A 14,456-nucleotide genomic window follows, 5' to 3' on the forward strand; every position below is an offset into this window, starting at 1 on the left:
AAACTACAATGGAAAAGAAGTCTCATCTGGTAGCAGAGTTACATATTTTAAGTATTAGTGTTGCAGGAAGAAAAAGAAAATCCAGCTAACACCACTACATAGAAGAAAGTAAAGAGCGATGTGGAGATTTTATGAGCTCATCATTTTAATCTTGTCTTTTGCTCCTACCATCCTTACCTCGTAATACTCAAAGATGTTGAACCTTACCATTTTGACCTGAGCAACAAATAAAAATAATCATGTGAACTTTACAGAATGAAACAATAGGTTGATAGATAGTACCGTGACTAGAACTAAAATGGTAAAATATGTTTAATAAAATTTATTGATATGCTGTTAGCAAAATAATCTTAGAAAAAATAGTTGTTAAAATAGTTATTAATTATTAAAAATAATATTAAAAATTAAAACTCACAGTGGCTTAATTTGCAAATTATAACATTTGCTTTTAACTGAAAATTGACGAATAAAATTGTCTTAATAAAATTGAGTTCTACAAAATTTGACCTATTATGATTAGACTTGGTAGGAAAAAAAATGATTGTAAAGCTAAACCTAAAAAGAAATGATAGTTATTAAAATTTGATATAGACAAGCTGATATGTAAAGATTTTTATTTTAATATTTATACAGGAAGCAATGGAGTCCAGTGAAAATAATTAAAAATGATAGCAGTAACTCAAAAATATTATCTCAAAGAAAATTTAGTGTTGTGATGATTTGATTCTAATTTTTCTATTGATATACATAGAATAAAAATTCCAGAATCAAAAAGTTGGGGTCAAAATCGGAGTCTCCATACAAACCTAAAAGAACCCGCAACCTGCCATGTAAAAGGTGGTTTATGGCAGGAGAAAAGTCATTAATGCTTCCATTATTCCTGTATCGAATGGGCCAAATTTAGCACCTTCTAAACTACGAATTTTGCTTAAAAATAAAACTTATCTTTTTTAAAAGTCATCCCTGCTGTTCTGCTCTCCCTCATCTCCATCTTTATGTTCCCTTAATACTAGGAATTTCTTATTTTCTCTGTAATGATTCACAATCTGGACTGTAATCTCTGATGTCTGGCTGATCCAAAATAAGTTCTGGAACAAAGGAGTAGATTATTACCTTTTTTTTTTTTTTTTCTTTTCTAAGCAATTCCATGGCTGGAACCATTTCAATGTGTTCTGACCCTATGAAAAATTTATTTTAGTATTGTTATTTCTTCATTCCCAGAAGTAATTCAGGTATTTGCAGGTGAATCAGTTTCAGTTTATATTGCCTGTTTGAAAAATTAACTGGGCCTCTTCTTTGTCAACAAACTGTATAAAGAAAGCTGACAGAGCAGCTGGGCCTTGGCATCCTAGCCAAACACTAAAGGGCATGTTGGTGGCAGCTGGTCCTGAGGATGGTTCTTCTTGCCTGGGATCATGAAACTGGAATGCCCTTCTTGCTGTGTTGTCTAATCTGAATATGATGATAGTTGGGAATGCAGGGGGAGGGAGAAGCTCCTCACTGCGCTCTTCAGGAGATTTCTCAATCTGTTGCCTTTTCTCTTGGCAACGAGAATCATAAAGGTCTCCATTTCCAGAAGTATTCAAAGGCAGCATTTTTTTCTAGATTTAAAAAAATGTTTTTCTTCAAAAATATATCATCTGGCAATGCGTGATAGCCTGAGTACCGTTTTACCCAAAGGAACTAAATGAAGGAGAAAACAGTACTATGCTGTGTTCCATAGCATGGCGTGGGACTTAGACTGCCTGGGTAGAACCCTGGATCCATGGCGCCTGCTGGAGTGACTTTTGGAAAGTTCCTCAACCTCTCTGTTCTCTGTGCTTCAGGTTTCTTATCTGTATAAAAGGGGTGATATAAAAGGGGTGACAGTAACCATTATGCCTGAATCGTAGACTCCTTTTGAGAGTTAAATGCATATTGTAAATATATAGGTACATGTATTATGTATATACACACACATGTATATATGTACTTGGCATGTAATAAGCATTATGCCAACACATAATAAAACATGCTGGATTTTTATAATTTCTAAGTAATTTATACTAAGACTCTAAGGTCTAGTATTGAATATGTAAGTATGAAAATAAGTAGATTGAAAAAAATGGTTCTTAGCTTATAGTCTACTTTAAATTAGATGCATTTAAATAAATTTCAGTCTTTTTGTGTTTTAATACTCCTTAGAGACTTTACATCTTTGCTAATTACCTTTTTTTTTTTTTAGCTTGCAAGGACTAGAACTATGTTCACACTACTTTATTTAATGAGGATTTATTATAAAGATAGATGGAGAGATAAGAAAGCAGGAAGGTAAAGATTTGTTGGACAACCTACCAACCTAATATTACCTCTAGATGCCCATAATTTCAGGATTCAGCTACCTACTCTCTTTCTCTTTCTCTTTCTTTTTCCCTCCTTCCCTTTCTCCCTTCTCCTATTCCTTCTTTCCTTCCTCTCTACTCTCTCAATATTGTCACATCAGTACCAAATGAATTGTGAATATAGTTCTCTTGTAAATGATTTAAACAATGAGATATTTAATTTCAGTGTTCCCTATCTCTCTCCCACCCACCTCCCAGAGGTTAACATTAAATAGTTGGATGTATTGTCTTGCAGTCCTTTTTTAGTGCATTTCCATAAATATGATTATATAGGTTAATGCTTTATTTTCATTTTTTTAAATTAGACAATGAAAAGTATTATCCTGTGACTAGAATTTTTCACTTGGCCCTGTGTCCAAATCAGCAAGTATAGATCCAGCCTGGTGGTTCTCAATGGGTGGTCCCTGGAGAGAACTGGCTAGAAATGAAAGTTCTTATGCCCATGGCATCAGGAGCTCTTTCCTGTGTGGGGGTCAGGGATCTGCACTGTCACAAGCCCTCTGATGATTCTGATGTACACTAAAATTTGAGAACCACTGACTTAGAGCATTAGCCTCACAAAGGATGAATTGTACTCTCTATGTGTGCATTGGACACATGTAATTGCTGCTATTTTGTTCAAAATTGAATTACTTATAGATTTTTTACTGTTACAAATAATAATTTAGGGAACACTTCTGGAATGTGTATGTGTTTATGCACATCTTTATTACATGTATGCCAACATCGTTGTGGGATAGTTTCCTTCTTCAAAATGGAATTTAGCCAGTTAAAGGTGACTCTTGCTTCCTTAGCTTAAGTGGATCTTTAATATTTTTGCTGATTTAATGTGAGAGGGTAAATTGTACTCCAGTGATGTTTAAATTTTCATTTTCTTAATTACTAATCAATTTGAACATATTCCCACACATGTATCAATCATTTCTTCATCTTTCATCTATTGATTGTTCTTATCTACTTCTCTTTTTTTATTGGTTAGCTGCTTGTCTTCTGGTGGACCTGTGGGGACTTTTTATTCACCATAAAAATAATTTAAGTGTCTGCAAAATACATTGCAAATTTTATCTACCAGGGCATATTTGTCTTTTAATATAGTTTATGTTACTTCTACCCAGAGATTTTTGTTTTTAAAAAGATGAATCATTTAAATATTTTCATCTTTGGTTTCTGAATTTTGTCCATAGTTTAGTAGATCTCTTTCATATCAGTATATTGTACATTGTATGCTTTCTTTTTAAATAACAGCTTATATAGCTGCTTTTATACTTAATGATTTAATCATTAGGAAACATGTTGTCCATAGTGTGAATATTAGTCTAGTGTTCTCTCTCTTTTTCCCTCTGTCCTGATCCAGACAGGATAGTTAACATTCCACCCTATAGCTTTAAAATGTTTTTTTTTTTTCTCTTTTTAAAGAAAATTGAGGTACAGTTGACATAGAACATTATATTAGTTTCAGGTGTAACATTATATTAGTTAACATTATATTAACACATTATTATAATATTAACATCATATTGTTTATTATATTAACATTACATTAACCTTGTATCAACATTATAACATATATATTAACATTTTATTGGTTTCACATGTAAAATGTAATGATTTGATATTTGTAAACATTGAGAAATGATCACCACAGTTAAGTCTAATTAACATATGGTTAACATATGGTCTAATTAATGTATGGTTATAAAAATTTTTCTTGTAATGAGAACTTTTAAAACATTTTAACATTATATGTTTAATGTTAAACATTAAAGCATTTTTAAAACTTCTTAAAGTGCTATCTTTATCATGAACAAAACTGCATTCTTTTATTCTATCATTCTAGTTACCTCTTCTTATACCATGCCATACTATTTTAATTTCTGTAGTTTTACTTTATGCTTTGCTATATAGGAAAGCAAGTCACTCCTTTGTTGTTTTTCAGTGTTTCTTTGGCTGGCCTCAGACATGTTTCCCTTTTTTTTGATGTTGAAAATGAGCTTTTCATGTCTCCCACCCAAATAAATGTTGAAATTTGAATTACATTGCATTTCTCTTGCCATGAAACCATGTGGTCAACTTCCCATGTGGGAAACTTTTACAAAGGACTTCTCAGTAGGACACTTTGAATATTTCAAACTTCTCAAACAGGAAGACAGTTCTGTTGTAATCAGTATAATGTAAAGGTTTTTGAATTTGTTTTAATAACAAACATGGGTATGTATATTTGGGAGGCTTTCTTTCTATTTTCAAAGACAAAACAAAACAAAGATGAAAATGATCATCAAACCAAAATAGCTCTACATTTATGTGTTTTATATGCTGGCTTTCTAGATGAGATTTCTTTTGAATATTATTTTTCATCACTAAAATATTTTTGAAAACCATTCTTTAAAAAATAATTATGTATATCCAAAATACTACCCTAAGAAGCATTAAAATTGCCTGCTAGTTTATTACAGCTCATCCTTAGGGATTGTTTGTTTTTTAAATTAAAAAAAAAAGGGATAAGACCATTTCTCAATTTTAAAATGGGATCATATCAGTCATTTGATTGCTATGTAAATGTATTCTTGACTGCCAAGCCTGTTGCTGAGTTATTGATGTTTTTATCCTTGTTAATTTTGTATCCAGATTTTAAAGTGATAAACTTACCATAATGAAAATCCTAGCAAACCTTCCTAACAGGTTTTTCAGTTTGAAACCATTACCACTATCTGTGTGTTGTCCTTTGCAAATATTTTGTACATCCTTGTTCATATTTCCATATTATTTTGAGTCAGTCTGTTAGATTTCTTACAATAATATTAATGCATGCACATGAAAAACTGATGTATTTGATTTTTGGATTTATGTCCAAATTAATGGGCAGAATTAGAATCAATTATCTAAACAGAGATCATCACATCTACTCCTTCTCATGGTTTATAGAATTCAATACAATGTACTTTTTTCATCTATGATGAATCTATCTAGATTGGGTCTGTCTGCTACATCACATAAGAGATTCTCCAACTAAAACAACTAGTATTTTTACAATGACTCTTTGGATAGGTTGTGGGAAAGTCTTTAGGATTTATTGTATTCAAACATACATTAATCACAAATTCCATGTCAGTAACTACTTCACAGTCTGTCCTCCCACACACATATGCACAGACCTACTCTTTTCTCCTGGAGATCTGTATCTTCTTTAAGTTCATGGTTACATGGGTAAATGTACTCACCATAGCTCATTTAGGAGGATGCGCTTACAGTCTTTCTGATGGTTGAAGTCATACCTTCGAGTAGTTTTGTTTCCATTGATTTTTATACAAAACATGGGAAGTCTTTTTTGGTTGAACACTTTACAAAACTGCTTATACTTTTTTATTCCCAGTATATCATCATTAACCAAAGAATTTTTTTAAAAAATCTAATGGAAAAATTTAATGAAAATACTCATTACATGAGGATTACATTATAAACAGAGAGTCATTTTTTTGCTCCTTAGGTGATCTGAATTTGTCTACAGTTATCTCAGAGTTCATTTTTGTTTAATTCCATGGACAGTCTTTATGCAAATAAGAAACATTTATCATATATTCCAGATAAGGACTCAAAAAATGTTAATGTATTTAATGAAAGCTTGAGAAGGTGGGAATGTTAGCACAGATTTACTATATGATACTTGTTTTTAGAGAGTTCACAAGGGATACTCTTGTTATCTGGTCAGATGGGTGCTGGCATCTTAGAGAAGCTCAGGGGTGACTGTCCTTGGGAGACCAGTAGGAGATGCTGCCATAGAAGCAGGATCTCTAAAATCAGCAGGATGATAGGATTCTAAAATGGCAGAGATTGGGTGGTAACACTTCACCAACAGACTCAGTGTAGACATAAATAGTGTAATGAGCATCAAGGTTGGAGTAGCAACCAGGTTGCCTTTATCTGCAGGGCTTTGTGATGGATGATAGATTATGGTGGCTTTCAGGATCAAACGGATAGCTGACTAGAGTGGTACTTGACTCATATTAATAGAAAAAAGGAGGTAAGAGGGAAGTTGACATTTTCCACTATAGTAAAAAATCACAATCACTCATTTGGTTTCCAAATCTAAGCTAATTCACAGAGCAAACACTCATTGTTTGAAAAGGAAGCCAGGTTTCTTTGAGGAAAGATCTACTAATATCACGACAAGCTTACACCAAGAATAGTATCTATCTCCAAAGGGACCTGTGGCCATTTGTCATAGTAATTTACATTGAAGAAAGAGAAATACCAAGATTTTTTGAGGGCTTTTCAAGAGAGGGATTCAATTGGCACTGAAATCAATGGATTTGTAATACTAAAATAGAGTGAAGGCTTAAGCAGCCAGATGATAAACAGAGTCCTGGCCCAGAGAAGTGGGTTTATGGTTATTTCTCCAGACTCCCAAATGCATATTTGGAAGGGACATCTTTAATAACGGGCAGGGTCCCCACATTGGTTATCTGATGCGTGGAGTAAGTCAAAGTCAATATGGTAGGAAGGACCAGTGAAATCCTGTAAAATTTTCCTTCCCAAACCAAGATATTAAATGAGAAGTAGTACTTCTTCCCAGAAGAAATTTCAGAGGTTAGGTATGACCATCCAAACTTTGACAGTGAAGGAGTGGTAATCTCTACTGTGTTCCAATTTCTTTCATGTATAAGATACCTAAAAAGCCAGGTGGAGTATGGCAGATGATGCTAGACTATGGTAAACAATCAAATCAGTGATGCTTCTGTGTCAGGTGTGTCTTTATTGGAGCAGATTCGCTGGTAAGCAGCTAGTCATCTAACAAATGGATGCTTTTCAGTTCTCATCCAGTAGATTTTTAAAGTTTGCTTTTATGTGGGATGGACAGCAGTTCACATGTACTACTCTGCCCTGGTCAAATTAACTCTCTCACTCTCTGTAACGTTACAGTGCACAGGGAGCTCGATTGTCTCAGTAATCTATAAAACATTATATTGATTAATACATCGTGTCATTTTGACCTTCTGAAAAGGAAGTAACAAGTACTTTGGATGCCCTAGTAAGATATAAACATGCCAGAGGGTGAGAAAGTATTCCAGATATTACTGGTCTGTCAAATAGGTAAAGATTTTTTGGAACCCAGTGAGGCGTGCTGGGATCATTCCATTTAAGGTTATAAAAAAGATGTTGCTTCTCACAGCCATACCTCTAAGAAAGAGGACCCACATATAGTAGACTTTTTTTTTTTTTTTGGATTTTAGAGGCTGCATACATTACATTTGGAAATATTGTCCCAAGTGACTTTATTGCATGACTTTAAAAATTATCAGTGTCAGAAGAAGAGAGGGCTCTGCAGCAAGTCCAGGTTCTAGTGTAAACTGCTTTGTGGCTCAGGCAATCCTACTAATGGTAGCAGATTTGGTGTTGGATGAGGATGCTGTGTGGATTCTTAAGTCCTAAGAAGAGGGTCACAGCACACAACTTTAGATTGTGGAACAGGACTAAACTTTCTATAGCAGAGTACTGACTGCTGTTTGAAAAGTGGTTCTTCAGTCACTAGGGAGTAGGATCCAGTTGGTATGTGCCCCCTCGGTCAGGCCATTCTGTAACACATTCTGCATGGTTCCTCCAAGAGTCCCAGTAGAATAGAGCCCTGGTCACTCTCAACAAAGACTAGCACATCAACAGTTTGTTGTATATTTTTTTTCTTCCTTCTCTATAACACTCTTCACAATTCCCTACTCTCTTTCCCCAGGATTAATTGCAAAGACAAACTATCTATTGGTAATCTCTTATCTCAAGCTTTCTTTCCCCAGGGCAGTTCTATAAGACAGTATCTATTTCCTGGACTCAAACCTAACGAGGAATACATTTACACATTTAACCCTAGATTCTTCATCCTTGCTGCTGACCTTGTGTTGCTTAATTGTGAATCAGAATTATTATACTTCTACTTTTCCTGAAGACTTGTAAGAGAAAGTCACAAGTCATTAGCAAAGGTATGATGTTCAATCAAATTTTCTTAGGACACTTATTAACATAATTAGCATGGGTATAGACTATATATTCATAATTTATTCTCCTAAACCTTTAAAAAAATACATCTTGTACTTGGATTAAATCTAAGCAGTGAAAATTTGTAAGTCCATGCACAAGGAATTTCATGTGATGGTGATTGACTATACACACGGACTGAGGATTTGTTTGATTATGACAGCTTTACCTGTCATGGTCAAAATTTGATCCTCAGATAAGAAAATGGATCTCAAAACAGAGTCAAAATTATAGTTATACAATCATGTGGAAGTCTGACATTATGGGCACTTGGGTGGCTCAGTTGATTGAACATCTGACTTTGCCTCAGGTCATGATCCCAGGGTCCTGGGATTGAGCCCCACGTAGTCCAGTAGTCTGGCTCTCTGCTCAGTGGGAAGCTTGCTTCTCCCTCTCCTTCTGCCTGCAGCTCCCCTCTGTTTGTGTTCTCTCTCTTTCTCTGTGTCAAATAAATAAAATCTTTATTTAAAAAAAAGTCTGAAATTAGATATCTTCTTTTGAAATCTACATATTTTAATGAAAAGAATTATAAATAGGAGTGCTAAGATCATAACCATTATTTTATTACGGTAGTTGACATAAAATAAATACTTCAAAATTATCAGGGCATTTCCAGGAGATAGATGGAAATCAGTACTCCTATTAACATATAGTTGAGAATCTGTTTGTTATGTTGTTTATAGTTGAAATGTATCATTTTAAGGTAAACAGTTGCAGTTCTTTTGTAGAAGTTTTGAATACTTACATGGACATTGACGAACTGGATTTTGTATTTTTTTATTATTAGCATAATACTCCTATTGGCATGTTTTCAGGTATGTTTTATTTAACTAGGGTGATTGCCAAATGGTAGAGATCCCACAATGTATTTTTTCCCCCCCTCAGATTTTAAGATCTTTTTTCCGAGTAGTTATGGAGTGTCAACAAATCTAAATACACACATACTGCATATATGTACTTACATATATGCACAAAGATAAATTTACAAAGTATGAGTCGTTTGGGCATGTTCAACATGATATAAATGGTCATTTATAGTTATATCCACCCCTACCACTTTCAAAAGGCAGCACGTCAATAAATATAGCAGTAATGCTTGTAATCCTACTGAGTGAAATTTATTCTCTGCATTTATGGCTAGGACATAAAGATACCTATTAAGAGAATTGGATTTACCTAAATTTTCAAACTCCAATCTAATGGATCATTCCTTAAATTGATTTTAATACATTGAGTTTTCAAATTTAAATTTAATAATTTCAGTACAATAATAGAAAGCCCCACTACCCCCCATCTATTCCATGCTAAAGAATATCCTATCAGCGGTAATTAATAATCTATATCAGTGCTGGTTGTAAACATGACATATTTGTTCTGAATTAGGCTCATCACTGCCTTTCCCTGAAATGCTCAGAGGCACCTCCAAAAAATCAATAAGGAATAAAAACCTTTCTGTGATCTGAAAAAAGTTAACTTAAACTATACAGGGAAAGTGCTTGTACAATGTGAGTATTTCCAGGACTGAGAAATGAGAAAACAGTTATTAGGAATGACTCAATCAATTCTTTTTTTAGGAATTATTAATCTTTTATTTTGATTTTCTCTGAGTGCCAAAGTCTTAACAAAAACCTAAAAATAACATTTATTTTCCTGACAGTTTTATCTTTTTCTATCAGCAAACATTGATTTCTTCCTTTTTCTGCTTCTCATGGTACATGAGGAGACATTATCCCATACAACCTGGCACCTTCTTGTTTTCTTACTTGCCTTTGGCAGAAATCATTAAATGATGTTGGATAAGCTTGAGCAGAGCAAAATCCTTAGTTAATTAGTGTCATTTCTGTTGGGTGTCTGTGGTTTTTAAGATTAACTTTTAGGCATCCAGGTCAGCAGCATAGTGATCATTTGCATTGATACCATGTATAATTAGAACAACTGACCATTTTGAATACAGTGCCATCAGGAAGATAGATTATTAGCCAATCATTTTGGAAGGAGTTTTCTGAAACAGCACAGGGGCACAACATGGGTTATTGTATAAAACACATTAAACACATTTTATGAGATATATAAATTCTACATCAGCTAATGTCTAAGATTAGCCTAAAGGATCCCTAATTGCAAAATTGTACAAGCATCTGAATTTCATGATTGTGTATCTTACTAGTTTTCTAGGGCTGCCAAACAAAGTATCACAGGCTGGTGGCTTAAGGCCACAAAAATTTATTCTCTTACAGTTTGAAGGCTAGAATTCTAAAATCAAAGTGTCATCCAGGCCATACTCCCTCTGCGATTCTGCACAGAATCCTTCCTTGCTTCTAGCTTTGGGTGGTGGCTGTCAATCCTTAGTGTTCTTGGCTTTCACCTGCATCATTCCAGTCTGTGCCTCTGTCATCATGTTTGTGTGTGTGTGTGTGTCTTTGTCTTTGAATAAAGACACTAGTCATATTGGATTACAAACCCACCCACTTCAATATGACCTCATCTTAAGTAATTACATCTTCAACAACCCTGTTCACAAATAAGGTCACATTCTGAGTTACTGGGTGTTAAGACTTCGACATATCTTTTTGGGGGCACATGATTCAATTCATAAGATATAGGCCCTGTTCGTTTAAATTAGATAGCTCCTACCATCACTGGGCATGTTCTGGGGTTGCCTTCAAAGGGCACATTATCATATATGATGACTGCTTTGTACCATTAATCTCAAAGAAAGTTGTAGTGCTTTGCCTACAGATTTTATATTTGTTGTTCCTTCTACTTGTCTGTACCCCTGCCTTTTGACTAATAGAATAAATGACTTGTTTATCACCTCTTCCTGAAACCCTCGCTTGGTCAAAGAGGCTAGCTTAAATGTCATTTCTATGTGGTCCGAGAATACCCGGCCATTTCTTACCATGATGAATGCAACACAGGATGCTGCTTGGGGGATTGAGTGAGATTTTAGGCTCTGAACTCAAAACTGCATGGTTTCGAATGCCACTTTCTCCACTTTCTAGCCCTGTGAATGGAAGTAATAGTTAACCCCTCTTTCATTTATTTTCATCATGTATAAAATGACAACAGTAGTAGTAATGATATAGTAAGCTTCTTGCTATTTCAAATAAAATCACAGAAGGGAAGACTTCAGAAAATCTTGAATAATGATAAGGATGATAGAAATAATAAAATAGAATAATCATATTGTTTTTCTGCTTCCTGTATCACTTAGTGGACTCCTAGAAATGAACAAGTGGGTCTTGCATTCCCATTTTCTATCACTTTAGAGTGAACATATGTTATGATTTTCCTGGGATGGTGCTAGTTTATGGCTATTGTACTGATACATTTATTAGTATCATCCTCTTACAATCCCTAAAAATGTCCTCTTGTGGAGAATAAAATGTATGGGACAATAAACAGAAAAGCTTTACACATAAAGGATCTCAGTTATTTATCGAATGAGTGAATGTGGCAGGCATTATTACTTTAGGCTAATTGTTCAATATTTTAATTAATTCTCTTCTCTTCAAAAAATATGAAGTTGTGTTTGCCTGTGCGTATGCCTTTTACCTCTTAGAATTAGTCATTTAAGGAAACCTTCAGATTGACTTGTGTAGACACCGTTGGAAGCCATATACCTCAATGCCTGCAGGAATGCATTAAACGCTCCCTTGGTGGTCTCGAAGACTTAATGTGTGTTCTTACTTTACTATCGAGCAAGGATTTAAAGACACTTGGGAAATGGGACTCAATAATATGAAGCTATTAAAGCCCTTCAGTCAGAGAAGATTCTAAGTTTAAATACTTCATGCCATTTTTGACAATGGTGTACATGTTTAATTACAGATGTTATAGTGCAACATTGGGATCTCACATGACTGGAGCATATGCACAAAGTATCAGACAAAAGCCTGGTAATTCATTGCTTGGAATTCATTGCTTAAAACCAAACTACAGAGTTGAAACCCTATCTTTAAATAAAATATAGATGATGGATCTATATATTTTTTATCAGAAAAGGGAAAAATCAGTATCAGTAGAAAGTAGAACAGAGTTTGAAAATGTGTATGCTAAGACATGTTCAACTTTGCTTTTCCAACTAGTCCTAGTTAATTTTGCTAGAAGCTCTTTGCATGTTGGGGGCACAGAAGGAGAGAGGGAAGGAGAAAATAAGCAAGCAGGCTTCATACCCAGCATGGACCCCAGTGTGGGGCTCCAGCTTATGACCCTGAGATCATGGTCTGAGCCAAAATCAAGAGTAAGATGCTTAACCAGCTGAGCCACCCAGGCACCCTAGAAGCTTTTGAAGGAGTATAGCTTCTGTTGTTCATTGGAGTCTAGACAGAAAACCCAATGGTAGTGTTAGTTACTTCATAAGCACAGGGAATTTGGGTGCATGAATTAAGATGGGTGATCTAGAGATATTTTTTCTCACGTACATTTGGATCCCCTTCCTGGAAACCAGGTAAATTCCTTGGCCAATATGTTAGTTAACCAAAGTGGTAAATATTGTGATCACATCTTATCTAACACCATGTTTATCAGTCTGAATATTGCTAAGCATTCTAAACCAGCTCTCTCAGGATATGATGTTTACAGATTAAACCGTAAACAAATATTTTGATTGTTATTAGACATAGACATAATCTAAGTCTGCCCCCACAACCATTTGTCAACTTGAGATTTTGATTCCCTCTGTTTGTTCATTGACAGTCACCATGAGTCACACACTCAGTTTATGACTACTTAGTGTGGTTGTCTGGTATATTTCCCCAAAATTACAAACCAGAATTTTTATTGATTTATATGATATGTATTTATTTATTTATTTTTAAAGATTTTTATTTATTTATTTGACAGAGAGAGACACAGCGAGAGAGGGAACACAAGCAGGGGGAGTGGGAGAGGGAGAAGCAGGCTTCCTGTCAAACAGGAGCCTGATGTGGTGCTCGATCCCAGAACTCTGGGATCATGACCCAAACCGAAGGCAGATGTTTAATGACTGAGCCACCCAGGTGCCCCTGACTTATGTGATTTTATAAGTGAAACTGTGTGTATGTGTGTTTGTGTGTATCCATGAACACACACCTATTACTTCTTGAACAGATGGTTACAGTTACTACTGGGTTCTTATGTCAAATGGTGATCACTTAGGTTTGGACAAGGGAAACAGAACCCATTCTGATTATTTAAAACTCTGAGTTGAGAACTGAAGAAATTTAATGTAGGTAATGAGTTACACTGGGGATAGAAGAGACTGAGAAGAGGAAGACATACTTGGCTTTCCTTTTTCTTCTGTAATTTGGTCTCATGCCACTCCCAAGCCATTAGCTAAACCAGTGAGAATCTGGAAAACATAGTCTGCAAGTGTTTAGTCCCTCCCAATGATATAGAGCAGAGCAGATGAAGGTTTAAAATTTTAAAACATGAGTTTATGGGCAAATTGGCCACAGCCAGCCCTCACAACAGTGCAGAGAATACCACCTGGGGAATTCTGGCTTGCTTTCTAGGTAGTCATCTGAAGAGACACATTTTTGCCTTGGTAAATAAGGCCATTCAGGTTCTAATACTCATTTTGCAGGTTCATAAGCCTGGTTGTGTTAGTATAATGAAAGCAGATTAAGGATGACTTTGCATTTTCTAAACTCATAAAGACTCATACATGTACAAACAATGCAAAAATCAGGTTAGACATTTCTAATGAGAAATGCAATTGCAGGTCCTAGCAGATTGTCCCAGTTATGAATCAGTGTAGGTAAGCTACAGATAGCTAAATTACGATCAGAGTGCCCATTTTTAGACTTGCAGTGGCAAATTGATTGGACATTGCTCTCGTCTACCAGGTTCACTCTCCCAGTAGGCAAACCAATGAAGAAGCCAAATGAAAATCATGTTGGTGAGCGAAGGCCATCAAATCTATTATTGGAGGAGAAACTTAGAAGGTTTGAGTCCAATAGTAAAGATTCCCCTTTTTGGACAGTTCCCGAATAGATTCTACTTGCCAGTTTGTTCTCCTGAAAGCTTATTTTTCCATTCCTAAGGCTGACCAATTCCTGTTTTGATTGGCAC

At 35.0% G+C, this 14,456-nt stretch overlaps 1 protein-coding gene across 3 annotated transcripts in view; it reads left to right on the forward strand.

Annotated features, from left to right (window-relative positions):
- Nucleotides 1-14,456, forward strand: part of MDGA2 (MAM domain containing glycosylphosphatidylinositol anchor 2) — an 845,317-nt gene that overhangs the window by 360,125 nt on the left and 470,736 nt on the right. The window lies entirely within an intron of this gene.

Source organism: Lontra canadensis, unplaced genomic scaffold (assembly GCF_010015895.1).
Source record: "Lontra canadensis isolate GAN:19392208 unplaced genomic scaffold, GSC_riverotter_1.0 scaffold42, whole genome shotgun sequence".
Taxonomy (NCBI): Eukaryota; Metazoa; Chordata; class Mammalia; order Carnivora; family Mustelidae; genus Lontra; species Lontra canadensis.